Genomic DNA, 12,155 nt, shown 5'->3' on the forward strand with positions numbered 1-12,155 from the left:
ACGGATGCTTACATGCACAAAAAACGCGACCACACCTTGATTACAGATGACATACGGATCACTATTTAGGGGACATTTCTCTGTATTACGCATGGAAAGTACGGACCGTATTTATCATCGGTTAGTGTGACCCTGGCCTTACAGGGAAAATGATAGATTAAAAAAATCATTTATATGTTGTAATATCCACCAATGGATATTTATGACTTTATAGGGCACAATTTTTGAAATACATTCAAAAATCATTTTTTAAAAAGCAAGGAAAAAAATGAAACAAAAAAAGCCTCTGCCAATCCGAATCTCTGTTTCTAGCACTGACACGTAGAAAAAGCGAAAAACTAGAATGTATTTCTATTTTATCGTTATATTTTTGTATAAGAATGACAAAAAATAAGCCAATTGCATCACAAAAAAGTAGCAAAAGTAAATTACATTTCCTTACAAGAAATTTAAATTTGGACGTATAAAAAAAAAACTAAAATGTGCCTAGTCATCAACGGGAAAAATGGCCAGGTTTTGAACTGGTTAAATCATTCTGGTAATACCCGCACACTCACTTGTTCCTCTGTACGGGAAGAGGAGAGAACCTCCTACTCTCTCACTCTGGGTGCCAAAGTGAATGGTCTTGTGCACATGGAGAACCTTGCTTCCTAAAAAATAGACATGACAGGTTCCATAGCACTTGGTTTCACTGGATGGAAGTCAAAACACTGAGAAGTGCAAAAATATCTTCTAACCGTTATAAGGTCCTGTTCCCTATGGTGTTCAGTTGGGCTTGGGTGCTCATCACTAGTGTTGAGCATTCCGATACCGCAAGTATCGGGTATCGGCCGATACTTGCTGTATCGGAATTCCGATACCGACTTCCGATATTTTTTCAATATCGGAATTCGGCATCGGAATCGGAAGTTCAGTTGATTGACGGCCTGACGTCATCATGATGCGCGGTGTGTGCGCATCATGATGCGCCGTCATTTCGGGCCTTCCGGGGGTCTCTGCCGGCCTGCCGGGGGGCTGTGCCGGCCTGCCGGGGGGCTGTGTGGACTGCCCGGGGTCTCTGCCGGCCTGCCGGGGGGCTGTGCCGGCCTGCCGGTGGTCTGTGCACCCTGTGGGGGTCTGTACCGGCCTGCCGGGGGGCTGTGCCGGCCTGCCGGGGGGCTGTGCTGATGTCCGGGGGTCTGTGTAAGCATCGTCCGATGGGACTACAAGTCCCATCGGGCGATGCCTGCTACCATGACAGTGATTGACACATTAGCCAATGATGGGACAGTAGTAGTCCCATCATCCGGCTAATGTGTTAAATGTTAAAAAAAAAAAAAAAAAATACTACATACATACTACATGCATACTACATACATACTACATGCTACATACATACTACATATATACTACATACATACTACATACATGCTACATACATACTACATGCATGCTACATACATACTACATGCTACATACATACTACATATATACTACATACATACTACATACATGCTACATACATACTGCATGCTACATACATACTACATACATACTACATACATACTACATGCATGCTACATACATACTACATATATACTACATGCATGCTACATACATACTACATGCTACATACATACCACATACATACTACATACATACTACATGTATACTACATGCATGCTACATACATACTACATATATACTACATGCATACTACATACATACTACATGCTACATACATACTACATATATACTACATGCATGCTACATACATACTACATGCTACATACATACCACATACATACTACATACATGCTACATGCTACATACATACCACATACATACTACATACATGCTACATATATACTACATGCATGCTACATACATACTACATGCTACATACTACATGCTACATACATACCACATACATACTACATACATACTACATGCTACATACATACCACATACATACTACATACATGCTACATATATACTACATGCATGCTACATACATACTACATATATACTACATGCATGCTACATACATACTACATGCTACATGCATGCTACATACATACTACATACATACTACATGCTACATACATACCACATATATACTACATACATACAATACATTCATACAATACATACATAGACATACAGTACATATAACATAGAGTAACATACTTACCAATACTTGTCACATTGTTCCCCGAAGCCATTGTCTTTCCGGAATAAATATTAACATAACAAACCACAAAAATACTCACCCACGATCCGAAGCAGTCCACGAGTGTGTCCCACGACGATCTTGGGTAGAGAACTGCAGCATCAGATGATGCTGCCGTTCTCTACGGGCTGCAGGAATCCAATGACGGAAGGTAGGTATCCTTCCGCACTGTATTCCTCCGCCACTTAAAAAAAAAAAAGTCCCTAGTCTCACTTTATGCCATTGCTGCGTGGGAATTTCCCACACAGCAATGGCATAAAGTGAGACTAGGGACTTTTTTTTTTTTTAAGTGGCGGAGGAATACAGTGCGGAAGGATACCTACCTTCCGTCATTGGATTCCTGCAGCCCGTAGAGAACGGCAGCATCATCTGATGCTGCCGTTCTCTACCCAAGATCGTCGTGGGACACACTCGTGGACTGCTTCGGATCGTGGGTGAGTATTTTTGTGGTTTGTTATGTTAATATTTATTCCGGAAAGACAATGGCTTCGGGGAACAATGTGACAAGTATTGGTAAGTATGTTACTCTATGTTATATGTACTGTATGTCTATGTATGTATTGTGTGAATGTATTGTATGTATGTAGTATATATGTAGTATGTATGTAGCATGTAGTATGTATGTAGCATGTAGTATGTATGTAGCATGCATGTAGTATATATGTAGTATGTATGTAGCATGTAGTATGTAGCATGCATGTAGTATATATGTAGTATGTAGCATGTAGTATGTATGTAGCATGCATGTAGTATATATGTAGCATGTATGTAGCATGTAGCATGCATGTAGCATGCATGTAGTATGTATGTAGTATATATGTGGTATGTATGTAGCATGCAGTATGTATGTAGCATGCATGTAGTATATATGTAGTATGTATGTTGCATGTAGTATGAATGTAGCATGTATGTAGTATGTAGTATGAATGTAGCATGTATGTAGTATGCATGTTGTATGTATGTAGCATGTAATTTTTTTTTTTTTTTTTACATTTAACACATTAGCCGGATGATGGGACTACTACTGTCCCATCATTGGCTAATGTGTCAATCACTGTCATGGTAGCAGGCATCGCCCGATGGGACTTGTAGTCCCATCGGACGATGCCTGCACAGACCCCCGGAGCCTGCACAGACCACCGGCAGGCCGGCACAGCCCCCCCGGCAGGCCGGCACAGCCCCCCGGCAGGCCGGCACAGCCCCCCGGAGACTGCACAGCCCCCCGGCAGGCCGGCACAGCCCCCCGGCAGGCCGGCACAGCCCCCCGGAGCCTGCACAGACCACCGGCAGGCCGGCACAGACCACCGGAGCCTGCACAGACCCCCTGGCAGGCCGGCACAGCCCCCCGAAAGGCCCGTACAGACCCCAGAGAGGCTGTACAAGGGCAGGAAAGGGTTTTTCTTATTCCGATACCGGAAGTCCCATAGACTTGAATGGGACTTCCGGTATCGGAATCGGCGATACCGATACTTTTTTTAAAGATCGGCCGATACCATCCGATACGATACTTTGAAGTATCGGACGGTATCGCTCAACTCTACTCATCACCTATTTTACCATCTACATCTTTCCCCTACTTCTCTGTATCCCTCTTTTCTCTTCTATTTTCTTTCTTTTTACCTTTTTTGACTTTGAGCCCACTATCTTTTCAGCTTTTGACTTTCCACAAAAATTACAATAAATTTCGTTCAACTTCACAATTGTGTTCCACTTGTTGATTCTCCACCAAAAATTTACATTTGGCATCTCTATGTTTGAAACATGATATGTGGGAAAAGGTTAAAAAGATCCAGGGGGCCAAATAATTTTGCAAGGCACTGTATATATCCCCTCTCGCTGAGAGCGCCTCATTAACTCGTACCTATAAGGGAAGCCTTTACGATGACTATTTGCCCTCGGTGCAGTTCCCTGACTGACCTGGGGCAAGTGGTGGTGCCAGAGAGCCTATCCCTGCTAGGTCCTTCTCTCCCCTCCCATGAGGTGAGCGAAGTTGACACCCCCTTCCCTTGTGGGATCCGTCACACCTTATATTTACTTTGTGAAATTGTTTTTGTCTAGCAATAGCTGGGGTTTGTTTCTGTTTTTTATTGTTCTTTGTCATTGCTTTTTTCCAGTCAAATAAGGAATTAAAAAATAAAACAGTCACTGTAGAAATATATAGACACAATGCTTTTGAACTTGGCAGGAAAACATATTGAACATGTGTGGGAGGAAAATGATGAAAAGAAAAATCGATTGATTACACAACAACTTGTGTGTGGAATTTGGAATGGCAATGGGAATATGGGGCAGAGAAATATGCAGGAAGTCAGTGGGTAAAATGTAACACTTATTGTATTTCTATTACATGCTCATTCTCAACAGATTGCAGTGTTGGGATTAATGGCAGGAAATGGCAACTAGCATAACATTTTCTCAAACCTTTTATTGAAGGTGAGTTTTGAGCTGGGCATTTTCCTGTCTGTCTGTACACAAAGTGAAAGTATCGGCCTAGGGTATGTCTCCACGTTCAGTATTTGCTGCGCTTTGGACGCAGCAGATACCCTGCTCTGCCCAAAGCTCCGCCCCCTTTTGTACGGGCGGTGATTCCACATGTGCTCATTGAACACTTGCGGAATCACCGCATTCTATACATAAAACGGTGCTATTTATCTTGCGGAGATCGTGCGTCTCCGCAAGATAAATAGACATGCTGCGGTCTAGAAACTGGAACATCTGGTTGCTGCGGATTGGGCGCAGCGTCCCATCCGCAGCAAATCCTGACCGTGGGAACATACCCTTAGTCTTGCACACTAGATAATTGACAATCAATCCCTTCAATTTTAAAGTGAACCCGTTGGGCGATTCATGCAGAGTCGGGCAACATGATTGCAGCCAGATATATCATTCTCCAAAATGCTAAAGAGAGAATATACTTTAACTACTTTAACCCCTTTGTGACTGGAGGTATTTTCTTTTTGAGTTTCCGTTTTTTGCTCCCCTTCTTCCCATAGTCATAACTTTTTTATTTTTTGGTAAAAATGGCCATGGGAGGGATTGTTTTTTGCAGGACAAGTTGCACTTTTGAACAACACCATTAGTTTTAACATATCTTGTACTAGAAAGCAGGAAACAAATTCCAAGTGAGGTGAAATTGCAAAAAAAAGTGCAATTCCACAGTTGCTTGTTGTTTTTTTTTTACCATGTCCACTAAATGCTACAACTGACCTGCCGTTATGATTCTCCAGGTCATTATGAGTTCGTAGACACCAAACATGTCTAGGTTCTTTTTTATTTAAGTGGTTAAAAAAAATCCAAACTTTGGTAAAAAAAAAAAAAGGCGCCATTTTCCGTTATCTTGAGTTGTGTGAGGGTTTTTTTTGCACGTTGAGTTAACATTTTTATTGATACCATTTTGTTATAGATACAATCTTTTGATCTCCCATCATTGCATTTTATTGCAATGTATCAGCAACTAAAAAAATGTAATTCTAACGTTTTTAATTTTTTTCTCGTTACGGTGTTTAGCAATTGGGTTATTTTTTTATATTGATAGATCTGGTGATTCTGAACGCGGTGATACCAAATATGTGTATGGTTTGTTTTTATTGCTTTATTTTGAATGGGGCAAAAGGGGGGTGAGTTGAACTTTTATATTTTTTAATAGTTTTAAAAACTTTTTTTTTTTTTCACTTTTTGCATGCTTCAATAGTCTCCATGGGAGACTAGAAGCTGCAGTTGTCTGATCGCCTCTACTACATACAGGCGATGATCAGATCGCCTGTGTGTAGCAGAAATGCTCACTTGCTATGAGTGCCGACCACCAGGCTATGACAACCATAGAGATCTGCTGGAAACCTCTGGTTGTCATGCCAACCCATCGGTGACCCGCGATCACGTGACAGGGTCACCAATGGGCGGGATTTCCGGCTCACTTACGGTAAGCTCGAGTTAAATGCCGCTGTCAGAGATTGACAGCAGCATTTAACAGATTAACAGCCGTGGGTGCATTGCGATTCCACCCGTGGCTGTTAGAGGCACATGTCAGCTGTTCAAAACAGCTGACATGTGACGAGAACGATGTGGACTCAGCACCGGAGCCCACATCAAAGGGAGGGACTCTGATTATTACACCCAACGTCGGAAAGGTGTTAAAGATTTTGATGGGTACATAGCCAGAACAGACAAGTCCAGTGATGCCTCTGCCAGCTTCTCCTAGTGGTGTCACTCCAGGTTATTGACAGGTCTCTCCTTTTTGTGTACATAGAGAGATTCTTGTCAAGCACTCGCATCGGTGCTAGCAGAGCCGGCCGGGGGAGGCTCCAAACTAGCTCTCCAAAGCATAATTTTTCTGAAATCCAATGTAGCCAGGTTGTGATTCACGTTGTCCCCTGTATGGGCACCACTTTAACGCTATCCTATTTGACTGGGCAGCAGGTATGTGGGATTTATCCTTCATTTCACCTTATTTTTTTCCCTCCTTTACTTCCCATAGAGAAAAGTGGCACCAGTTATCAGCTTATCCCCTCCATATTGAAAAACAATGTACATGTTTAAGGGGAATTAAGAAAAGACGGTTATTTTTATGTATAAGGGTCCATTTACATTAGTCAAACCGTTAGTACTAATAGACCACAGATCGGTAAATATTTACTGATTGGTGGTAGGTTAAAAGTTTGTTGACACAGGCAGAGAACCTGAGCAATCTGTAGTTGGTAGTTTAATGCACACAAGCTACCATTGTTCTCAGCAGTGCAAGTCCTATTTACTCAGGACAATATGCTGCCGAGAACCATGATTTTTAAGCAAGCTTAAAAATTGTTTTCAAATAAGCATTCTAGCTCGTTCATGAAGTGCTTATCAGTCTTTTTACATTGATCTGGTCCCATGTATAAGCAAAGGTTACATGCAGCATATAATACAGACCCTAGCATGAGAACCATGAGTAAGACCATACAGTGGAGAAAATAAGTATTTGATACTTTGCCGATATTGCAAGTTTTCCCACCTACGAAGAATGGAGAGGTCTGTAATTGTTATTGCAGGTTCACTTCAACTGTGAGAGAGAGACATTCTAAAAATCAAAAAGCAAAGAATCACATTGTATGAGTTTTAAATAATTATATTGCATTTTATTGCATGAAATAAGTATTTGATCACCTACCAAGCAGCAAGAATTCTGGTTCTCACAGACCTGTTAGTTTTTCTTTAAGACGGCCTCTTACTCTGCACTCAGTACCCTTAGTAATTGCACATGTCTGAACTCATTACTTGTATAACAAACACCTATCCATACACTCAATCAATCACACTCCAACCATGGCCAAAACCAAAGAGCTGTCTAAGGACACCAGGGAAATAATTTGTGGACTTGCACATGGCTGGGATGGGCTATAGGACAATAGGCAAGCAGCTTGGTGAGAAGTCAACAACTGTTGGCACAATTATTAGAAAATGGAAGAAACACTAGATGACTGTTAATCTTCCTCAGTCTGGGGCTCCATGCAACGTCTCACCTCGTGGGGTAAGGATGATTCCTAGAGAGGTCAGGAATCTGCCCAGCCCACAGAAGGACCTGGTTAATGACCTGAAAAGAGCTGGGACCACAGTCATAAACATTACCGTTAGTAACACACTACACCATCATGGATTAAAAATCCTGCTGGGCAAGCAAAGTTCCCTGCTCATGCCAGCACATGTCAAGGCCCATTTGAAGTTCACCAAAAACCATCTCACTTAGAGTCCTCCTCTTCTTAGGTTGGTACCATGTGCTTGACCATGCTGTAAAACTGTTACATTGTTGGTGCTATTTTCTGCTGTGTGTGATTCTAGTCACCATTTTATGGTAAGGTTATGGTATGGTATGGTATGGTTATGGTAAGTTATGTTAGATGTCAATCATTACTATGGTAAGTTATGCTTAATGATTATTTCTGGCACCACAATGTACTTAATCTTTATTACTGGTATCATTCCCCTTTGACTATTGCACCTTCTTTTTATTTAAATATACTACATTTACTTACTCATCATTCTTTTATGCATGTCCATCTGCATTGTACCATCCATTGGAGTCTCTAACTATTCTGCCCATTTTTCCTTTTGTCTGGTTCTTAACCTTGAATGGATTCCTTGTACTGTATTTTTTATGTTTTTACTATATTTTTCAAAAAAGTTATTCACTTTTACATTTATGTATGGTCTTGGTCATGCTTCTCATGTTAGGATCTTTTTAGTCTGTTTACATTGCAAGGTTATTGTGAAATAAGCTTTTCTAAAAATGCTCGTTCACAATAATCTTTCAGTGTAAAGGCACCTTATGGCTAAGTTTTGGAACTTGGCTCAAAGAAAGATCTTTCCATTATAAACAAAGTATTATGGTAGGCAATAGAAAGTTAAATAATACAATAATGGCTTATAGATTATATGGTTTTGTAAATCAGGTGTGTAGAATGGGGATTTTCTATATATTTTAATATGCTGGGAATGTTCTGTTACAGCCTGCTAAGGTAGAGTACTTAGTATAGAATTGTAAGGTAGAGTTCAAGGTCAGTATTCTGCATGTTGTCAAGTACACACACGAACACATTACAGCAGCTACGCTCTCTTCTTACTGTAACTAGCTTCAGTCAATGCAATCAGGAAATAATTCCAAGCTAAATTCAGAATTTTAAAAACCTGACAGAGGAACAATAACCTTAAATACTAGTGGGAAAAACTGTATCTCACTTTATCTATCTAGAGTAGTTTCGAAATCATTGTTCATTCAAGACTTATAACAATGAAGCTACATGTTCTCCGCTGGACAGTGCAGGAGAAGCAAAGCCCTGGTCTAAAGGTCCCGTTACACATAGCGATGCTCCAGCGATCCCGACAACGATACGACCTGGTAAGGATCGCTGGAGCGTCGCTACATGGTCGCTAGTAAGCTGTCAAACAGGCAGATGTAGTCAACGATGCAGCAAAGATCCAGTGATCCGTATAACGACCTCGGCGGTCGTTGGGACCTTGTCACTCAGCGGCTATTCTGACGACTCGCGCCTGTGTCCATGAGTTCTGAGTCGCCAACGAGGTCGCTCTTCGGCGTCAAACACAGCGATGCATGCTGGCCAGCGGGAGACCAACAATTAAAAAATGGCCCAAGACATTCGAGCACGATCAGTGATATCCAGCTGGGGCCCGGTCGCCGCTGCGTGTCACATGTAGCGAGATCGCTGTTGTGTTACAAAATCTGTGACGTTTCAGCGATATCGCTTACGATCTCGCTATGTGAAAGAGGGGCTTTAGGCTGGAGTTATACAAAATGATTATTTGGCTGTTTGCTTTAAATAATGACTCGTAAGACCCTAAAAAAGGTAGATTGTCTTAATTACACGTGTAAGCAATCTGCTAAAATGTAATAGGCTTGTGCTGATATGAATGGATCCAAAGAATTAGATCTCACCTATTTTACATTGTAAAAATGCAATTACATGTAATCAGTATCCATAATGTTAAGTAATTAGTGATTCTTTCAGCCTGGTGATGGCATATATTTTGCCTTTATTAGCAGTAAAGCTATCCTATGATAATGGAGTGGTAATACTGACGAGGGAAATGCTAGCACATTTTTTTATTCATCATTTCCTGTAATATGACAGTATTCACATTAAATATCTAGTAGTGACAAGTAGGCTACTGAATGATACATTGGAAATAAAGTTAGTTATATTCCATTGACACTGATATATCAGCAATAGTAGTGGTGGCAAAAAGTAGCAACTGCCAAAACCAAATGTAATAGGAGCACTATGCTAATGTGTCTATAAAAAGAAAAGAAAAGATTAAAACAGAAACTACTACTTCAACAAGAATAATTCAATAAATCCAAAAGTTCAACTTTACTTACCTAAATTGCCTTTTCAGCTCCAGAGTATAACTTGGTTGCCGTCATAAATACTTTGTATCTGAAGTTCAGAAATCTATGTGCAAAAATGAGACTGCATTTCTGACGGCCTCATACGACTGTTTGTGTCCAGCAGATACATGGATTACTCATTAACTGGTGACTTTACTTGTATAAACAGATTTGGAATTCTCCGAAAGAACATGGTTACGGGGCTAGAAGCCAATGTGAAGAGAGCGAGGCTAAAACAGTTTACTGGACATTTCTTCTTTAATTATTATATAGTTACCTTGAGCTATGTTCTTATCATGTCAAGGTTGGCGGGCTCTCTCCTCCATTTCCTTCTCATGAAAAGCTTTCACTGATTCCTTTTCCTATTTTATCCATTTTTAATATGTGCTTTAAGCTAAATATTGTTACTTCATCCCCCCAAAAATTGCAAATAGATGTTACTAATTGTGCTGTTTTATACTTTCTTCAATCTGAAATGGATATGACTGCAGAGGGTTCATGTATGTCACTTTAGGCACAGCATGTGCTGACATCTAAGGGAAGTCAATTAACCAGTAATAAGGTTGAGTTGGTGCAAGCTATCTTATAATAAGTAAGAATTCAAATATTGCATGGACCCCACTGTTGTGTTCAAGACTGTCATATCCTTTATTGGCATATAATTCTGCAAATGTCATATTGATGTCTTATATGTGCCATCAGGGCCGGCTCTAGGTTTTCATGGGCCCCGGGTGTAAGAATCTCGGTTGGCCCCTTTAACACATACAATTCATGATGCACAGATACAGCAGAGTAATCTAGGTATAGTACAATGGCAAAGATTTCACGTACTTCTTACATTACATGAGTGATATCGATAGCTCAGAAACCGGATAGTATAGTCCTCCTTACAGTACTATGGGCACCACATAGCACTCTATACAGAATAATGAGCCCCCTTTATTTCTCCATACAGTATTATGGGCACTACATAGCGCTCCATGCAGTATAATGAGCCCCACATAATGCTCTATACAGTTTAATGAACCACATATAATGCTTCATTCAGGATAATGAGCCCCATATAATGCTCCATACAGTATAATGAGCCCCATATAATGCTGAATACAGTTCAATGAGCCTCATATAATGCTCCATATGGTATATGATAGGCGCCATATAATACTCCAGTATATGATGGGCCCCATATACTGCTTCATATGTAATTGGCCCCATAAGATGCTCCATATATAATTTGCCCCATATATTGCTCCAAACATTAAAAAAAATGAATTATTCACCTCTACTTGCTGGTTACTGCTCTGCTCCGGACTCCTCAGTGTTGCCGTCTTCCGGCTCTCTGCGCTGTGACTGTTGAGGAAGAGGGCACACAGATGTGACATCATCGCGCCCTCTGACTTGAACGTCACAGTCAAAGGATGGAAGACACCCTAGTGGCAGAACAAGGAGAAGTATCACAAGTCCCGGGGCCCTAAACAAGGGGGGCCCACTAGCAGGCGCCGGGCCCCCATAGTGCACCAGTGTCCCCGACGGCGAGTAGGTCCCCCACCTGTTCAGGGTGCCAGCACTTTCCTGGGTGTGCCAGATGCTCACGCCGGCCCTGTGTGCCATTCACTGCTACATTAACTAATGTTACACTGTGGTATATGCTATTGTTGTAATATTACCTGGAAAACTGTGTAAATGTTATTGTTAGGAAGTATTAGTCTAAGTCCCCACATTAAAACAAAAGAGATACTCATAAACACAATCAGACTTAGAGGACATATTCCTGGCATAATAAATTACACCTAGTTGCCTCCGCTTTTGTGTCAGACCAAAGTATAGATCAATCGCTAAAAAGCTAATACAAAACAGAGGTGGAAAAACCACTATTGTGCGACTACAGATCCAGTATAAAATATATATCTTTATTAGACAGGTACATAAAACCAGACAAAAACAGTGCTCAGTAGTACATTATAAGACAATCCACGCAAATGTGGGAAGCATAGCAGATCCACCTAGGAACCCCAAAAATAGTATAATACAGCTTTGAACCAGAATTATATGGCAAAATGACTCATG

The 12,155-nt window shown here is 40.9% G+C and overlaps 1 protein-coding gene across 3 annotated transcripts in view; it reads right to left on the reverse strand.

The window, feature by feature from the left end:
- The window catches only part of NR1H4 (nuclear receptor subfamily 1 group H member 4), a 319,951-nt gene that overhangs the window by 256,298 nt on the left and 51,498 nt on the right, over positions 1–12,155 (reverse strand). The window contains exon 1 of one of the 3 annotated variants that reach the window (XM_073545036.1): positions 10,080–10,228. The exons of the other annotated variants lie outside the window; for them this stretch is intronic. The gene's annotated coding sequence lies outside the window, so the exon portion shown is untranslated. Of the gene's footprint in view, positions 1–10,079; positions 10,229–12,155 lie in introns of those variants that run through there. 3 annotated transcript variants of the gene reach the window in all.

Source organism: Dendrobates tinctorius, unplaced genomic scaffold (genome assembly GCF_039654945.1).
Source record: "Dendrobates tinctorius isolate UK_male_01 unplaced genomic scaffold, ASM3965494v1 ptg000139l, whole genome shotgun sequence".
Classification (NCBI taxonomy): Eukaryota; Metazoa; Chordata; class Amphibia; order Anura; family Dendrobatidae; genus Dendrobates; species Dendrobates tinctorius.